Below are 19,620 nucleotides of genomic sequence, written 5' to 3'. Positions count from 1 at the left end.
CAAAACTGAGAGAAAAGTTAATTAGTAATATGGAAAGAGAAAAACAGTATAAAATTCCCAGTGTTGCTCTGATTCTGTATTCCCTCACTGTCCCATTCTTGTTTCTTCCTTACCAATCTGCTTTCCTTGCCAACTCTAATCCTTCTTGCATGTAAGTTAGTTCACCTGCAAAATAAAGATGGCTAACTATGACAGAATGAGTACTTGTAAGGCCTTAAAGAAAAGTCTTATTGAAGTATCTTTTTGTTTGAGACTTTAGTACTCGCTGGAAAAATAGAGACACAATGTAAAGCATGGGAAGAGGGTAAAAGGAATAAAAAAGGACTTTCCTGACTGCAGTACAATACAGAAAACAGATAGAATCCAAATAATCAGTAAAGATGCAGGTAATGTGCTCCTAAAGGTGCTATATTACTATTAGACACAGTTGTTGGGTTGATTTTTTTTTTTTTTCCCTTAACCCACCAATAAGATATGTTCATAATTTTGTTGATGAAGTTTCAGCTGATCAAGCATCAGTCACTAAAAATTGCTTGATAATATTTTGGAAAATGAGGACTAGAGAGGATGACTGAATTGTAATCCTTTAGTTTCTGGAATAAAAACCATAATTTAACTTTCCTGTTTGCTTAGCATTAGAATTATAATTTTATACTAACTTTTAGTTTTTCTGTATGGTTGAAGTTGTGATGCATGTTTAAGAGCAAGAAGTGTAGGGGTATCAAATTGAAACTGCAGTGTGCTTCTCTGACCTTTACTTGTCTCATTAAATTTTGGCTTTGTATCTAATATGATATGTGACATCTTGCTTTAATCTGAGTTCTTGCATCTTGCAATCTCTCCAAATGATTGGATCCATTATATTAAATCTATAAAATATCCATACGTGTAACTGCATGCAGTTCATAAATAATGTATTGTTTTAGGGTTCTGCCAACAAAATAAATTCAGATTTGTAGAGACAGTGTTTTACAACTACTCAGCTTCCTTCTGTAATTTTAGTTAAGCCTGTGCCCATCTAACAACAGACATTGATTTGGAAAGGAAAAAAAAATTAAATTCTGAGTCTTTTAACAGGGCTCATGACTTTAAGGTATGTAAAGCAAATGGCTTACACATGCAGAGAGGGCAAGTATTGCTGACCAGGCTGTATTTGCATGATTTTTATTAGCATTTCTTTTGCTTTTGGAGTGCTGAGGTTTGAACTGCAATAAGTAGTCTTTGAAGTTTTATCTTTCTAACACAAGTGTTGGATTTCAAGTTTAACTTGATAGAATTTTATAACTTGGATTTCAAACTACACAACCTTGGCAACAAACAGCACATTTTCATTCTTGTTTTTCTGGAAGTTCTTACAAGGAATGCCACAATCTTCCTCCTCAGAATGGGTGCTCTTCGTTTTTGTGCTATTCTTAATAGCTTGTTTTTATTCTAGCAATTCCAGTATTGCTGTGGATCTAACTTAGCAGACAGAGAGTCCTGTATTCTATTGTTTATTAATTCTTGGTGGAATTGTGAAATTGTCATTGCACCGGTTTTATTACTGCTGATGCAATGTGAGCTTGGAAGCATGTAGTTTGACACATTTCAGCTTCAATTGGTAGGACTGGCAGGTGAATGGAAAATGTAAAATAGAATTTTTGCAAGTTTTCATATAGATACTCTTGGGAATTCACAATGATGTTTGTATAATCACACCTGAGAAAATCATCATAACTCCTTTTTTCTTTCTACATTGCTTCTTTCCATTTATGAGCAGTACAACATTTTTGGGAAAAGCCTACATCCTGTCATTAGATACTCAAAGAAGTTTGGCTTTAAAGTGGAGTGTCTTTATTTACTCTTAATAAAGTGTTGATTGGAATGACTTTTGAATGAAGGATAACATTAAGAGAGAATAATATGCTAAATTATATTGAACTTTTGAATTCACATCAGGGAAGTGTGGCACTTTTTTGAATATCAGCCTCTATTTCAAGGGCTTGTAAATTAATCCAAATTTTCATTCTTCCATTATGATTAACTTGTTCTGTTAATCTAAGGGGATTGTGCGTTTTAGCATGTAATGAACTCATAAGTTTGAGAATTTAGCTTTGGAAAGCAAACAAATTCATGCTTGTTATAAAAAGCAATATGCTCTAAAGGCTTAGAAGTATTTTAAATTTTGCTACTTGTGATGTGAATAATTAGCCAAACCTTGGATTTATATTAAACATGTCTGTCTACTGGGTCACCACATGCTTAATCCAAAAATAATATGTAAAATTAAAAATTTATCTGTGAAGAATACTTGCAGGCACAGAACTGCATTTTATTAGCAATATGAGGTGTAATCTTGTAAGCATCTAAGTAGTTTCATTGCAACTGACTCCATGCTTTTAAAATGAAATTTATACCTATTTACCAAGAAGTACCTTTGGCTAAACAATATTTACTGAATGTAATCTACAAGATTGATATCACAGTAATGCATCAGTCCTTTTGTGATTTCCTCCTCACTCTCCTCTGATTCTGTATAAATGAGCATATAACTAATGAATGTGATCTTTTTCTTACTTGTGAGGATTTCTGGATTACTTGTCTTCTGTAAATTAGACTGAGGCATAGAAGGAAGCAAGACTTGGCTCAGGAGCAGTCCTCAGAATGTGTTGAACAGGTATAACTGGCACAGAGATAATGGAAGGGCTATCAGAGGGACTCACCCTAAGCATGCTCCCAATTTCTTCATGTTGATCCAACTTTGCAGGAAATGTCATTTTTTTGTGAAATCAATTGTGCCATTGACTAGAAGTATTCTGCTTAATTGTGTGTTTAAAATCACTAAGGCAATGAATAGCTTTCTCCAAAAACTCTTTCTGGACTATCACTCCAAGAAAGTGCAAGTGAGTCCCCTAAACAACCTCTTGCTCCTACTTAGTGAAGCAAAGAACATTTAGCTCTGTATCTTTCTCTTGACCAAAAGGAAATGGTAATTTTTTTTGCTTGGTGAGGTAGGTTTTGTGCTTTCTGAACCATTTGGACCAGAATGTTAAATTCCTCAGAGTTAGTTTTGGCCACATGCTTGATATTCCTTAAGCAGCTACATTTTCATTCCTTAAGCAACTCTGCTCATATGGGCTTGGTGGCCCCATCAAACATGTGTTTCCAATATTTTCAGTGGTTTAATCCAGCTTTTAAGGAAATGTTAAAAAAAAAGGGTCTCTAAACCATTTTCTGTTTGGCCTGTTTTAATAAACTTAGGAGTAAATAGCCTTACTCTCTCTTCAGAAAAAAATCCTGAGGTGTGTTTCTTTCTGTGCCAGGTCCTGGGATAGCATTCTCAGTTTGGTCTGCTGTCAGCACCATGTCCTGTCCTGCAAGTGCACATACCTGCTTTTCAAACCTGTTCCATGTAAAAGAAGACAAACCAGACAAAAAGCTCGGACTTATATCTAATTTTTTTCTTATAGCTTACTACAATTTAGATGCTACTAGCCATTTAAGTGGATTTCTCTAACACCTGTCCTCAGTGCTCTGTGCGACCAGTCCTAATCAACAAGATATATACTTACTGAAGGAGTAGCAAACCATGCCTCAGAACTAACAAAAGCAGTCATTGAAGTTTGTCTATCTGGAAATACAGCAGAGGCTATTCCCACTCTGGCAGAGCTGATGTCCTGTTGATAGTGTCACAGCAGACAGTACCACGTGCCAGTGACATCAGTTTCCTGAGCCACTTTTCTCTCAAGCGCGTTCTGTCATTCGCGTGTGTTTCCAAATCAGTGTGTCGAACATCACAGTGATGTGTCCCTGCTTGTTACAGAGCAGACAGCCTTTCCTCACCAGAATTAAAACATGCAGCTTGGGAAACTGCTGTAATGCCTCAACTGATCAGTACAGATGTCAGAGAAATTTTGTAACATTTGAGAGCTGCCTAGATTTTTTTTGAAATGTCTTTGAGAAAATTGCCAGATCTTTTGCTCAGCTGTAGCTAAGATGATTTTTAAAGCCTTTTTCAGAGCTATGTGGACAGTTATGAAAAAAGCAACAGAACCTTTTTATCCTAATGACAAACTCTGCATAAAGGTAAGCAAGTTTGCCTCCAGATTACAAAGCTGGGAACTTGTCAAGCTTTCCTTGTGCTTGTGAAGGAAGGCCATCCATTGTTCATGTGGATATGGATGTGATGATGGAAGATGCAGCAGTGCCCTGGAGGCCGTGACTTTTTGAGGTTGCTGATAGACTTTTTTCTGTACCCTGGGAGTACAGAAACTGTACAATTCTGTGTACAACTCTGCCTATATTTATAGACCTAGGAATATAACTTCAGCAAATATCAGCATGGTCAGAAAATGAAGGTCCAAAGAGCCTGTGGCAGTTTTTCAAATTCTACAATGCTGGGTCCCTAAACCTGTCCTCTCAAAAATTGAGATGGTTTCAGTTACACCATTGTCAGTTTGACAACAAACTTTGTTATGTGACAGATGGTAACTGTTAAGCATTTCAAGACAAATGTCCTTATGTGCATCACTTTGGTGTGGAATTGAGTGATTCACTGCTGGTCCCATGGACTTGTCTGTCTTATGTACCAGAACCATATTGACTTGTTTTTTATAGACCTTGCTCCTGGCCAGCAATATCAATAGCATTGTAGAAAGACCATCTTTAAAGTGATTTTGGATATGACATATTTAAAAAAACAGAAAAGGAGTTGTACCATCACGTTCCTGCTAAATCCATTCAGATGGAACCTTGAAACTCTCTCTTCAATGTGTTTGACTGAGTTTCAGCATACATATGCAGCCTCTGCTCATCCATCAAAAAATGTAATTTATTTAAATGATTAGAAACTGTTTCCATATTCTGGAGTAATCAAACATCAGTTACCCACATGGAATCAGAAAGCACTATATAAATCGTGGCAGTTGGTTTTTCCTGGGTGTGCAATTCAGCTGCCTGCTGCTGGACTCAGCTTATATGCCTCTTTAGCTATGTTAACATCATGTTTTGAAGTTGTAAAAACTTTCCCAGATTTTTCAAAAGCAACAAAGGAATTTAGACAATGTCTCTAAGCTATTGTCCACCTGAATCAGGGGACTGAAACTTCATTGGTTTTTTGATTCTGTTTTTCCCTGAGCCAGGGCCACCTTTAACTTGTAAGACATGCTATATATGAGTGATATTAACTAGCATATTCCCTGATTTATGCTCATCCTGAAAATTAAGCTGTTTCTATCTAATGCAGTAATTAGTGCAGGCTGGGATTTCCCCTGAAGAAGCACAAATCTGTAAGTATCAGTAAGCCACAATAAAGGAACCTGGTTCCAAAGATGCCGTGATGTGAACACTGCAATGTTTTTGTATGCAGAATGACAATGGGACTTTCTTAGAAACTTTTGCCCCATAAAACTTTCCATGCAGCAGTGGGCTAATGGCTTAACTGCCATTTATTTGATTTGCTCCCATTAGTTGACACTGGAAGGAGAGTGAGTGCTTGATTTGGCAATCTCAGAAGAGAGGGTAAATCCCTGTGCTTCACTGATATTAATTTGGTGTGCCACTCAAGCCTTGGGAGCTCGGGAGCTGTTTTATCCTTAGCAGCTCAATAAGTTACATAACTACATCTTTAGCAATTAATTAATGTTAAGTGATGTGATACAGTGGGGAGTTAATTGCCCTGGAAATCTGAAATGCCAAGTTACAGAAGCTTCTTGCATATCTCTGGAATGCTTCCTGTTGGAAATACACTTTTTTCCCCCTTAACAGAAACACTGACAATCTTGCTGTTAGCTAAGAACTCCATGCAGGTTTTATGAGGTACTGTTCCTGACAATCTTGGGTTTTCCTCACAAAGTTTAAATGTGTTGGTATAAGTTCCTTACACATTTTTTAGATGTATCCATAGGTTTGTGGCCTAAAACCATTCTTTTCTCTCCTTAAGTGATTTGTGCTCAGTCCAAGAGGATGGATGTCTGATTTTCTACTTTTGGTTACTGCTAACTTACATTGGAGGCCTGTAATGAATTAGTATAACTTCCTCTTTCTTATGGATATGATGGAGGCAATTGTGGTTTATCAGAATAGAAATTTAATACAGGAATTTACCTAAACTTTTTAACAGTGCACAGAGGTAAGGACTGATTTGTCAGGAGGTACAGTAGTAGCTTTTTTTAGGATCCTGAGTATGATTTCAAAAGGGGCAAATTGTCAATCACATCAGCAGACTGTGATTCAGTGGCCTTTGCAGTGACTAGCATTATGTGCTACTTTGTTCAAAGAAAAGATATGTGATAATGCAATGAATTCTCAATAGGGAAGTCTAATCCTAGGACTACTCCATTAGCAGTCCACTTACACCCTGACCCATAAGAGTAGGCATGTAGGTTAATAAAATTTTGTCTCATTGATATTCATTGAGTTTCACAGTTTTATTTTTCTTGCTGCAAAATAGTATTTGGATTAGGCCTGTTATCATTTCAAGTGTAGTAGAAAATGTACCAGAATATTTACCTCATGTTGCTGGGATTCCATTCAAAATGGTCACAAGACCTGAAGGGGAAAAATATGGCTCTTGTATAATCTGAGTTTGTTAAAGCACAAAAACATATGCAGCAGCTCCACTTAGTTTCTTGTTATATTGTACCCATAAAGTACTGAAAGCTGGCAGTTATTCACTTCAAGTGCTGTGCTTGTGTTCTGCTTTTAACTGAGGATTTGTTTCACTTGTGAGTGAGGAAGACTCGTTTTTGTCTAACAGCTGCATTCTGCATCCTTTTCCTTGCTATGTCAGATCCTGCTCCTGAGGATCTATCTTCACTCTTCCTCCATCCTCACAGGACTGTCAGGACTAACTGAACAATGTCTGAAGTATTTCATTTGTTTGCTTCTACACAGTTTTATTTTTTACATTTTTCTTCTGAGTAGACTACTCTGATTTACTAAGGCGTCTTTAGGAGTTAGATGCAGACTGGACTTGTATGGTATTTACTTATAGAAGACATACTTTATATTACATATCCATCTGTAAAAGCAGAGTGAAGTTCAAAGATCCTACTGAAGTGAAATGACTACACCCAATTATAGTGAGTTTCTTCATTACATTACAGTCTGACAAATAAACTAATTAAAGAAAATTATTTATTCTTCTTCTGACAATGCTCACATTAATGTGTTGACACTTATTTGTAAACCCTAAGAATACATCTTTATTTTATTGTCATTGTAGTGGTGTACGTGAGCTGTAGGATCAATTGAGTTGGTTAGCTTGTCTTTTAAAAATACAGCCTAGAATCAGTGATCTCATATTCTTAGTTTGTAAATAAAGTAAATTGATTTTAGTTTTTAAGGACAGCTTTTGAGAGATCACTGGAACTCTTAAAATTAGCTAAGATTTTCTGCCTTTTTCATACATCTTATATCGAATTAATTCTGCATGACTGTAGATTAATTTCATAGTTTGAAATATATTATTATTAAATGAAAAAGGAAACTTGTTGACATCAGTGTTTAACAAGGTTACTATTCATTGTTCAAGTTTTTAAAATACGTTGTGTACAAATAAGAGACTACAGTGGGTGTGATGGATGAAAAGAGCTAACTTTTGTGTGGCCTTAGCAGTTCTCATCTATGATCTCAAAATAGGTCAGCTTGTTCTCTAACAGCTGCTGAATTGCTACAACCTGCAGGCTGGAATACTGAGAGAACATAGGTGCTGGTTTGTTTTAATTTGCCAGGCTGTCAGCTGTGGTAGCTCAGTAGATGAGTCGTGAGCCAGTGGATTGTTCCTGCAGTGAGGGCAAGGGGTCCTGGGAAAGAGATGGGTAGGCTGCTGGTTATACACCACTAAAGTCTCCTATGGAAATCTGTTCCTCCTGATGAGTCAGAGCTGGTCACCTAGCTGGGAACCCAGGCAACCAGCTCTTCCTCTCTAGGGGATGCACATTACAGAAATTCATCTGGATCATTCACTCGTGTCCAGCTCTGTCTCTATGGGCCCCTGCACTCTTGTGAGAAGGAATTTGATCTCAGAGTATTGCATCCTCACTTTATGAATATACCTAAAGATATTAGGTATTATACCTATATTATGAGTGAGTCCAAGATTCAGCATTAGTCTAATTACAGTAATTGATCCCCAAACAAACTTTGGTAATGGTTATCATGTGTGAAATGCAGCTACCTTGATAACATGGTGACATGCACTACCTTTTAAAATTAATGTGAAAAGTTGCTAACAACTTCTGCTTATAACAATCTGCCCCCCTCTCATTTTATTAATGACATAAGATGGTAACATAAGATTAAGTCTTTAGGGATTGCCTATTTAAGTCACTGTGAAGTTTTTTCAACTATTACTTTCAAAACTTTATTGAATGGAAAGTACAAAATGGAAAGAAATTAATACTGCTGTAATATACCTATGCCATAATTATATCTAACACTTACTGTATCATTAATAGCATTTTTAAACAATTATATGCTTTACAATACATTAAAAGTCTTGGTTTTCTGCCAAATAAATTCTTCTCAAATAATTAGTCTCAAATAAGCATTTGTCTGCCTATTTAGTTAGGTTCATAAACTTTTTTTGGTTTCTTGTTACAATCTGGTCCATGTCCCTCTAAACTGGCAACTTAACAAATTTTGCCATCACTATTGATGAAGATATATCTAATTTTAAAATTATTTGCAGTACTTCAGTAGGAAACTGCATGCCTTGTTTTCCACTAAGCATATTTTATGATCCAGAGGTCCAGAATGAGCTGAGACTGATGGGTCACAAATAAAAGCAAGTTGGCAGGAATCAAAGGAAAATTTTCTCTTTCTGCTACACTATTTCTGGTATGGGTGGATAATGGCTTTAGGTATGACACATATAATTTTTTCAGAAGAACTAACATGATTTAAAAAACTGTAGCAATGACAGTTTTTAAATTTACATACATAATGTAAATTTGAGTTTTATGCTGGGAATGCTGCTGTGAAGTAGACTAAGTGTGATTTTCTCTGACAATCTAACTGTGTTAGAATTTTAGACTAGATGACTCAAAGCTGCCCTGCTAAAAATAAAGCAGGTTTCTGTTTCAAAATCTGAGCTATACACACAAATTCAGAATATATGTGCAAATAGAAAAAAAAGCAGGCTTCTGTCTGTGAGATTTTTTTCATGGTATTTTATTTAAATCTTATATACAGTTCAAAGATTTGAAGATACTGACAATTAAGATACTTACAAGAATAGGTGACTGTGACCTGGTCATCCGAAGCTACATTTCCAAGGGACCCTTGTGTCAATAGCCTAATATTTTTCTTGCTAATAAAAAAAGCTCTATGGAGCAATTAGTGAGGCAGCAAAAGCTTGATGTTTTGTTAAATATCATGGCCAAGTTAAATTTTAGAACCAATTTAAAGATTAATAATTAAATTCCAAAGCACTTCCCTTACAAAATGAAGAATGGCATGGCATGCTTTATTACCCATGTTTAGGTATAGTAGTTGAGTGTGTTCCAAGTCAAGCAAGCAATAACATGTGTGAGATGATTGGTTTTTAATTGCAACATGATGGAGTGAATTGGCATTTTGGGTTCTCTGTTTTTCTTTTACTCTTGTAATTTTTTTAATCTTGTAATTCTTCCTATCCATTCTTTGAGACATATGGATAAACTGTTTTGTTAGTCATATCAATATGAGTTTTAATTATTCTTTTTTCTTTTCTAGAAGGTTTAGTAGGAGGGGAAGAATTTGACCATCATCTGACCTGTGTTCCTGTCAGATTTTTCTTATTTAATTAGCATTATGAAAAGTGTCTGGTTTTTAAGATGCTTTTAGACAGCTGAAAGCAGGCTTTTGCCTATTAAAATATAAATCTGTTCCATCAAAGACACAAAAAAGGCATAAATTTATTTTTTTTCTAACTCATGGTCTGAACTATTCTCTGACCACTGACATTGAAGTCCTCTTTTATAATGTGTCTGGCTTAATAAGAAGTGACCTCTTCGACTTTCCATGGACTCTTTCCATGCCTTTTTAGTTGTGAGCATGCAAACAACACCAAATATTCCTAGTTCAAAAGCTATAATTTTAAATTATATGGGTGAGGCAGCTAAAATAAAAAAGTTTTAAAATAAATCCCACCCTGGTCTTTTTAGGGCTTTTTTGATGGTTTTGCTTTGTAGTCTAGGGGCTTGAAATGGCTTTTGAAATGGCTTCTGACACTAGACAAATTCTGTGAAATTTCCTCTTCACCCTGAGATCTCTGCCAGTGTTTGCTTTGGATTTGTTCTCTAATACAAGCTCGCTGTACCTCTTAGAAGTCTGTAATCTTCCCTTGTTCTGATCTGAAGAAGGGAGCATCCCTTTTTCCAAGGGAGCCACTCCAAGTTATTGTTAGGAAAGTAGAAATATCCCCTCCTTTTACAAGAGTGGGACCTAGTCTGCAGTGGCAAGGTGTCATTACTAGAAAGTTTTCTTTTCATTTTGATGATCTGCTTAGGCAAGAGCTGGTGGCTCCTTGAATAGTACTTGCTCTTTCATTAGTACAGAATTTGTCAGGTGCTGCTTATTCTGTCAACAAGCAGCAGTCTCCATGTCCTTATGGAAAGAGCATCTTATAAACAGTTCCAAACAGTTCCTTTGTTGCTTTGGTTTTGGAGTATGCTTGGGAATATTGTGGCCAGACATAGGATTCCAGCCTGTACTATAGAGTTATGTTTGAAGTGTAGATACTTGCATCCCTTTCAAGGACAGTGCTTTTTTTTTTTTTTTTTTTTTTTTTTTTTTGATAATATATGTAGCATGCAAGTATGAAATATAATTGAGATGTAAGGGAAGATTAAAATGAAAAACACTTGATGCTTCTGCATCTTTCCCATTGAGTTATAACTTTCCACTTCTAAGGAATTTGTTTTAGCAGCAGATTGAAGGAAAATTCAAAAAAATGCACATCTTGTGCCACTCTTGTGAAGCTATTCCACTTGTCCTTTTCATTAGTTTGGCTTTGGATGTGGGTAAGCATTCCTTTCAAGAGCTAATATTAGGGTTGTAATCAGAGGAGTAATAAAAGAAGAGGTGGAAACAACTTTTCCACAGTCACATTCATTATTTGTTTGTCTCACAGCTCAGGGATCCAAGTGCTGTTGCTACTATCAGTAGCAGTACGTTTGGTAATTCTATATTATGGGAAGTGACATCTTTGTTGTGTGAATTGTCTTGTATGGAGTCTTTCAGACTTCTGTTTTCTTCTCCATGGTAGTTTGAATTCCCATGAAACCCCAGGAGGTTATCGAATATTGCCAGTATGCAGACATGAAATAATTGTATATTTCCTTTAAGTCAGTGCAGGGAGCATCAAAGACTTCTGAAGAATCTGAACATAAATGAAAATCAATATATTTGGACTGAACTTAGTGTAGAACTAATGGAAAGAGGAAACCTTTGCTAGAAGTTAGTTGAATGTCACACTTCATTAAAAATTATGTGCAGCTTAAGCTGTTCAGTCTAGGACAGAGCATTTAAAATTTGCTTTTTATTGTCTACAGGTTTGTGCTGTTACTGTGACAGATACAGATCTTACATTTGAGACCTGCATGCTTATTACTCCAACTAGCAATCATATACCTAGAAAAGACCTAAAGCTTGAGATAATGCTTTTTGGTGCAGGGCATGGCAAGTTAAGGTTCAGGTGAAAGTTTCAGTTCTAATCTGCAGTTTTGCACACTATTACATACTGAAACTGGCTACAGAGCATGCTACTAAATATCAAAACTCCCTGCTCTACCTCTCCCATGATGGCTGTCTTCCACAGAAAGAGGGGAACTGTTAGAAATTACAATTGGAAAGAAATAATCAAATTTAGAGACAAAAGGAAGTAATTTATAGGTATGAAACTATAGGTATGAATGTATGTATACTAACAGAGGCCAAAAAAGGCAAGTCAGTGTAAAGCAATATATTTTATAAGAATTTATATCATTGGAATATGGCCTAGACTTTTTTCTGGTTATCACCCCCCAGCAAATTTCTTGCAAGGGAAATTTGTGGTCTCAGGTATTCTGAACAAACTGAAAGCTTTTAGTGGTAACTGACATCCAGGTAACTACTCAGTAGCTATTTATGATAACAACCATTTTTATTTAATGCTTTCTACGAAGTAAAATAACTACAGACACAAGAAAAAAAGCAAGATAAACACAATAAAGTGTCCAGACAAGACTGCAAGGCAGCTAAAGGGAAAATAAAGACTTCTGGGTTTGGGTTGTTGGGGTTTTTTTGGCTTTTGTATTTTTACCTCTAGAATATTTAGCTCTGTGGTTGGGCTAGAAGGTAAAAGTATTTGTTCCTGGGCAAGTGAAGCATTGCTTGGTAGAATGCTGTCAGGCAACTTTATTTCACCCACTTTCTCTTTGGCATTTTAGAGTCTCATTCTATACCTATCTCTCAGTATATTAAGTTGCATGTGCACCCATCAATTTCTCACAAAGGTGATTGTGGTAGGGCAAGTACTAGAAGAGAAAAGTCATCTTTTTCTGTAGAAATAACCTCTTTCAAACACTTTCAGTAACAACTGGAAATAAAATGATTTACAATTGGGATTGATCCACAATACTGTAAAATTTCTCAAAAATGTGCCTGGGCTCAGCTTTCTCCTTACTAACATTATCTGTGGTACTAGAGCAGAATTATTTAATCATAGTAGCAGCTGAACTTGCATATACTCATGTTAAGGATTTTTGGATAATGAAACAAAACAAATGGATTTTTTATTCAAATATGTTGTTTTCTTCACTTTCAAGACTGTTGATGTTTGTTAAATAGGAAATTAAATACCCTGTGAGCACAAGTAACAGCTTTTCCCTGTGTACCAACTTGCTGTCCCAGTGTAGTGTGTGTGTCTAGGTATTGTAACAATTTCATATCTCTGATTGATCTTCTTTGTGGCATGTGGTGCGTTACCTAGACACCATGCAGTTAAGGTGAGGAATCCTGCTAGGATACCTTTGCTAGGCTTTAAATGCCTGCTCCAACTTGTTTGGGTGTTGGGCTTTTTATGGTGTAATATTTTCTTTGTGTAAATTGAAAACTCTCATTTTCTATATGATGAAATAATTTAGGGATCTATCAAACCTCTAATTTTAAAACAGTGATATATTGGTGATTATATGGGTAAACTGCTTTTGAAGCAGTGCTTTTGAATTAGAGCAAGGCAGAATCTGTAGATGCTCTTAAATTTCCACTGAGACAAATAAAAAAGAAAATTTTTTTCGAGACACAAAAAATGTTTTATATCAATAATGTAAGTACTTGTTCTTATCTGAATAAATAGAAAATTATTGGTTTACAAATGTTTTTTAAGAATAAATGACCTGCTGTGTACCTGCTATAAAGTCTTCCCTTGTTCCTGTGAATTTGAGGAAGTATCACCTCATTCTTCAGAGGAATGTTGTTTTGATATTGTTCTTCAGATAAAAAGGAGTAAACTGTAAAAAACCCATGCCAAAATATGAGCCACCTTGATAAGATAGGATTTAATTGCATTACTCCAGTCTTTCATGAGGGAATGAATCCTAGTCTGCAGATACTATAGTTCTGCTAGTGTAATATAACTTAATATCATTAATGTCAGGGTAAGTTTCTTCAGTTCTGGAGCTTTGGGGTTTTTTCTTAAAGAAGTCTTGAACCAGCATGGTGATGAAACTGAAATGAAGGAGATATGAGTATTCAAATATCTCATTTGAAAAATGAACTGGAACATAACATTTAAAATGTAATCTAGCAAATAATAGCAATTAAATTTAAAGTTAGTTTAAATTCAAGTTCCCTTTTTTGACATTTTAGGTAGGTTTATCTGTATTTCAGTTTTTTAATTTGGGCATTGCACGAATGAATCTTCAAAATTGGGAACTCAGAAATTGACACATACAGGATTTAATCCTACAGAGAGCTGTAATCCCATTACTCCTCCCTCTGCATTTGTCAGGGTTTCCTAGTAGTATAAAACACAGTATTTCCCAAGTGGATGTAGGAATTATGAACATATTCACACTTGGAAATACCTGGTGCTGTTGATTGCTGGAGGAAGACCAGTATCTCTGTAGTTTAAGAAACAAAAAAATAGTGAAGCTCTTTCTTTTCCTCTGAGAAAATGAAGTTTCACTGGTGTTTTGTGACACTTCACATTCAGCTATGCCTTTGTCAGTGAATACTCTTTCCTTCTATGAAATGCCAAAAGATTTTCAAGAGCCAGCTTTTTAAGAGCCTTTACCAGATTGAGCCAAATCTGCTAGGGTAAGAAGGAAATTGATAGAAGTGTAAGGAAATGAGCCCAGAAAGCCAACAGCACCCTGAGCTCCATCAAAATCAGTGTGGGTATCAGGTATAGGGAGGTGATTCTGCCCCTCTCCTCTTGTGGGACCCCACCTGGGGTGCTGCATCCAGAGGAGGGCCATGAAGATGATCAGAGAGAAGAGCACCTCTCCTGTGAGCAAAGGCTGAGACAGTTGGGTTTGTTCAGTCTGGAGAAGAGAAGGCAACATGGAGACCTTATTGTGGCCTTTCAGTACTTAAAGGAGGCTTGTACAAAAGAGAGGGACAAACTTTTTAGTAGGCCTTGTACTGATAGGACAAGAAATAATAAGTTTTAAATGTGTTAGATTTAGACTAGATATAAGGAAGAAAATGTTTAGAATGATGGAATTAAACTCTGAGTGGAGGGTTTTCCATTCCTGAAAACATTTAAGGTAAAGTTGGATGGGGCTGTGGGCAGCCTGACCTACTTCAAGATATGGTCTGGACACTGGAGGGGTGCTGGACTTGATGACCTTTAAAGGTCCCTTCCAACCTAAACCATTCTATGGCAAACATTAATCAGTCCAAGGAATCCTGAAGTAGTCCCTGCAGTCTTGGGGATACAGGAAACCCTTATTCAGAATGTCCTTTGCCATTTCTCAGCACCCTAATTAGATGATCTGCAGCAAAACTCCTGGATCTGCTCAGGTCTCTCTGATGAGAATATGCATTTTCATCATGAACAGTCTTGACAAAAGTCTTGTCACACGAAGATACCCTTCTGAACTGAATGAGATTTCCAATCTATGGGATTCATGAGCCACTTTCCTCTCTCATGTAAAAGCAAGTGAGAACAGAAAGCCTTTAACAGCAGGGAACAATACACAGTGGCTGTTGGCATTCCATGGAGCTTGAGTTAACTTCTGCCAGTAACTGAGTGCCAAAAACTGTCTGGACTCAGAGACTGAGGGTACTTAGTGAGATGTACCATCACTGGAAACAGCGTTAGTTAGTACTGCAATTTAGTAAGAATCTAGCAGAGAGGCTGGAAGCAAGGGGATATAAAAATTCCACTTCCATTAGGTTAGTATTGTTTTCTGAGAGGTAGAAAATGAAACACTTTGCAATGTTTTCTTCATGTTAATACTTTGTTCATTTCAGGAAAGATGTTTTTAGAGGTAAAGTCTCTTGTTATCTTTAAATGTTCAAGTTAGCTTAGATTAAGTTGGATAAATTATACTCTATTCAGATAAGTTCAAATTCACTTCTCAAGTCTGTTAGCTGCATTGCAGTAGACTTGCTAGAATTAGAAGTTGTGTTACAATTGTTTTGCATTCTTTATTTCAAAAGAAATTACAGAAGCATATGAATATATGCTGTTAACTGCTTTTGAAGCAATATGCACTGTTCAGAATATTTAAATAACTAATGAATCCATTTATAATTAATCTTTCATACTTTGAAAGAGTATTCAAGATGAAGCCTGATAAAAGGGAAAGGCTTTTGTGTTGTAATCTCATTTCATCATTCTTTTTGGAACTTGCATGCTACAAAAAGGATGTTTTAAATTAAAACTAGTTTTTGTGGTTGCTTGAAAGTTCTTGGAAAAAAACTGCTTGGATGTTAATAAAAATGGGATCCTGTTGGCATTTTCCATTTCATGCATGTGAAGTTAAAAGTGTAGTGTCTAAATATGCTACAGGGAATTATTAAAATTACATGGCTATTTCCTAGCCAAAACTTGAAATTATCTGCTAACTTTCTTGCTGTAATGTAGTGCTTTAAAATATGTAGAATTTAACAGGAGTTAAAATTATAGATAGTTTCCAACCTTTAAAATAATTCCCATTTGGTTGCAAATTCCATCGCAATTAGAAAAGGCCATAACAGTTTATAGTTTTATTTAAGACATAGAAGAATAGATTTAATTTCCAAAAGTGCTGTGTATCAGCAACTCTGAAGTATTTTAAATTCTAGCCAGAAGCATAACATAATTGATATTTATATTATTGGGTATGGCAGCATTCTCAGGGCTGTCATTTTGCTTGTAATTTTCTCCTTGCTTGTAAAATTGTCTTATTTATTATTTGCACTTTATTCTTAATCAGTTTTGCTAATGTAATAAAAACATTGAAATGTTATTATATGATTAGCAATTTTCCACTATATTAATCCAGCATTACATTATACTGTGTGGTGACAATAATGATTTCTAATGTGGTAATGAGAGAGAGTTATTAACATGTCCCAGTATTTAATAGTTTCTTAATTGCAAGATGGAAAAATGTTTTAAGTTACCATAATCAGCTGTATTAGTGGTGAGAATTGCAAAATCGTGGGATCTGGTACATAAAAATTAAAATATATTTGTTGAATGGAACACTTTCTCCATCACTATAAAACTATTTCAGTTTTCTGCTTGTTTTCAGGAGTCATAATTATTCATAGGATTTTTTCCCATATATTAAACTCAATATTGATACTAACAAATAAAGGAAGGTTTGCAGATTTATTACACGTTTACCAGTGTGCATTAAATGGGTGTGCAATGCACTTTTTAAAATGAGGAAGGTGAAAAGTCTGTATCAGTATCCAGCTGGGAAGATGATTTGAAGTGGTTAGCCTGTCCTAGCTGAGACACAGTACACTCAAATAACCACGTTAGCAGGAACAGAGATCCAGAAGTAGCACTAAATAGTGCATAAATGTTGTAAGTTATTTCTCTAACTCACTGCATTGAGTGAACCCTTACATTCAGTAAAGGATTTTAAAAGTAACAGAGGTACTTCAAAATTCAGAAGTCCAAATAGAGCTTCTGCCCTTCTTTGTGTGTATGTGCATGCATAGAGCAGGCAGGTTTTCATGTGTTTGTGTTTGGGTGTTTATACAGAAATGCTGCAAATACCATATTTTAAAATGTTTTTTCTTAATTAGGCCATAGAAGCTATTGAGACTTTACTCTGTTTTTATATAAAACATCAAAAAATTCCAAGAAAATGTATTTACCACTAAATTGTATGAGATTTATAGACAACTTTGAAAACTGTTGGGAAAGAGTGAAAGAGAGGAAAATAATGATACTTAGTGGGGGAAACAAGTGCTTTTTCCAACCTGAAGGTATTATAAACCTGTATAAGGTAATGATACAATGTGTACTGACAAGTATGCTTACAAAAAATCTTATTACACCAGCATCATGTTAAGCTTCAGAAGGAAAACACTGTAGAAATGGAAAATATGTAGCCCTATGGAGTATTATCATCAGTAATGCAGCTACTACAGGGAAATTCAGCACTCGTCCAATGCTGGGTGTTCCATTACTTCTAGAAATTAAATTTCCTGACAAGTCCCTCGAATACAGTGCGTGTGGCATAAGAACAGGAGCAAAGTCATCTTATAAAAAGTGAAAGTACTATGCTACAGCATTCTTAGGTGTAAATTGTGCAGCAGGAAATGTGGGCTGTTTACCTCGTACCCTTTTCAAATCAACAATTTAGTTTATGAGGTAGTGTTAATGACATATTAAAAAAATTCTTCTAATGGTTCCACTGGAGTGACTTACATTTTATTACCCAATAAAAGCAGTGAGGCTTCTATCAGGATTCTTATAACTGAGGATTTTGCATAATACAGCTGTCACTTGAAACCAGTATTTATGGGCATGAGTGCAGTCCTGTAATAACTAAAGGATATGCTTTCACTAATTTTGCATCTGCTACAATTAAGAGATAGATTTAGATTCACTTTATGTAGCATGCTGTAAAATAGATTCTATGAATGAAGCTGAAATGTTTAGCCTGCTTTTATTGCATGTTTAAATAGCATAAGGAATTGACATTTCAATACCCATCCCTCTAAATATGTATATTGTTCTCAGTGGTTAATTTAAATGCACTTCTTTGTCTCAGTGATTTGCTTCTAGCAGAAGTATTGTGTTCTCTTTAATTTTTCTGTATAAAACTCATTGAAAACTTGCTCATATTTCAAATTTTCTTTTCAAAAAGAAACAAATATAAACAAAAACATTGCCATTGCTTTCATCACTCTTGTGTATTAACTGGTGTTTAATCCACAAATTTTTACCAATTTATCTCTGCATTTTATCAAAAGAAGTTAGTCATATCTGCTTCAATTTTTTTTTAAAGTGGTACACTGCAGTCCTACATTGAAGGAAGTATTTCAGGTAATGGTTGAAATTCTGTGGTGAGGTCAGACAATCTGTAATCACAGACCAAATTCAGTTTTCCTCTCTCAAATACATGAATAATAGGATTGGTATTGTGGCACCTCTAAGCCCCTTCTTCTTAAACATCTGCTTTCTATTATGTATAATCTGGGTTATTGAAAATCCTGTTAAAATAGCACTCCATCTTTTCCTCAAGTTTTATATTATTTCAGGACCTATGCTAGGTGAAAAGACTTAAAGCAACAGCAGTAGTGAGATTTGATGTTTAGATGCTGCACTGACTGTAATGGTGCTACAAAAGTTGGGAGCATTACTTTTGCTGCTTGTAGTGTCATGTTTCAGTAATGCATACTTGCTTCCATTTTACAGCTTTCTTTTGCCCATCTGTATAGTTAAATATGACTCTCATGGTGTTTAATTCCTAGTTACTATACCAGAAGCTCTAACAGAAACAGATGCACTTTCACTAACAGAATAAATGCTTATGAGGGTGCACTGCAAAAGCATTAGCTACCTAAACATATGGGTTTGTGTTTGTCCCTTGCCACCCCTTTCAGATGTTCCTTTGTTGGGACAGATTAAATATGGAATGATATTTGTAGCTTAATTTATCTTTAAGGTAAATGTTGATGCATTTTTTTTTCTTCATATGTATATATTTTCTATTTCCAGATGAAAAGATTTGCAATACTTTTCTTTTGGATATTAGGGAGAAAGTTAATGTGTGAAAATCTTAACACAATTAAATAAAGATATATTAACAAAGTTTTGTAATGGTATACATAACTTTCACCTTAATTTTTGCCTTCTGCATCATAAGTGACAACTGCAGATTTTTGGATGATCCCACAGCAGTGTTCTCTTTCCTTTTTAGTAGTTGGATTGTTCTGCTCTGTGATATTGTTACATGTGGGTGGACACCTTTTCTCAGATCTCATGGATAAGAAATGAGGACATTTAAAAATAGGTGGTTTTCCCCTTGTGTCAAGGAGCAATGCTTGAAACTCTACATCTTAATGAACAGTTAAGAGTACTTTATTATTTGTCTCAAAAATTTTCAGATGCTTGTACATCTCTTTTGTCTCTGTTGGTACCTAAGCATTAGCTTGTAATTTAGGTTGATTTTATTGGAAAAGGGGTATTTTTTTGTTGCTGTATCAGTATTTCTCTTT

At 35.5% G+C, this 19,620-nt stretch overlaps 1 protein-coding gene across 2 annotated transcripts in view; it reads left to right on the top strand.

Annotated features, from left to right (window-relative positions):
• The window catches only part of ADK (adenosine kinase), a 269,130-nt gene that overhangs the window by 73,694 nt on the left and 175,816 nt on the right, over positions 1-19,620 (top strand). The window lies entirely within an intron of this gene.

Source organism: Erithacus rubecula (genome assembly GCF_903797595.1).
Source record: "Erithacus rubecula genome assembly, chromosome: 9".
NCBI classification, from domain to species: domain Eukaryota; kingdom Metazoa; phylum Chordata; class Aves; order Passeriformes; family Muscicapidae; genus Erithacus; species Erithacus rubecula.
This window is presented reverse-complemented; position numbering and strand designations above follow the sequence as displayed.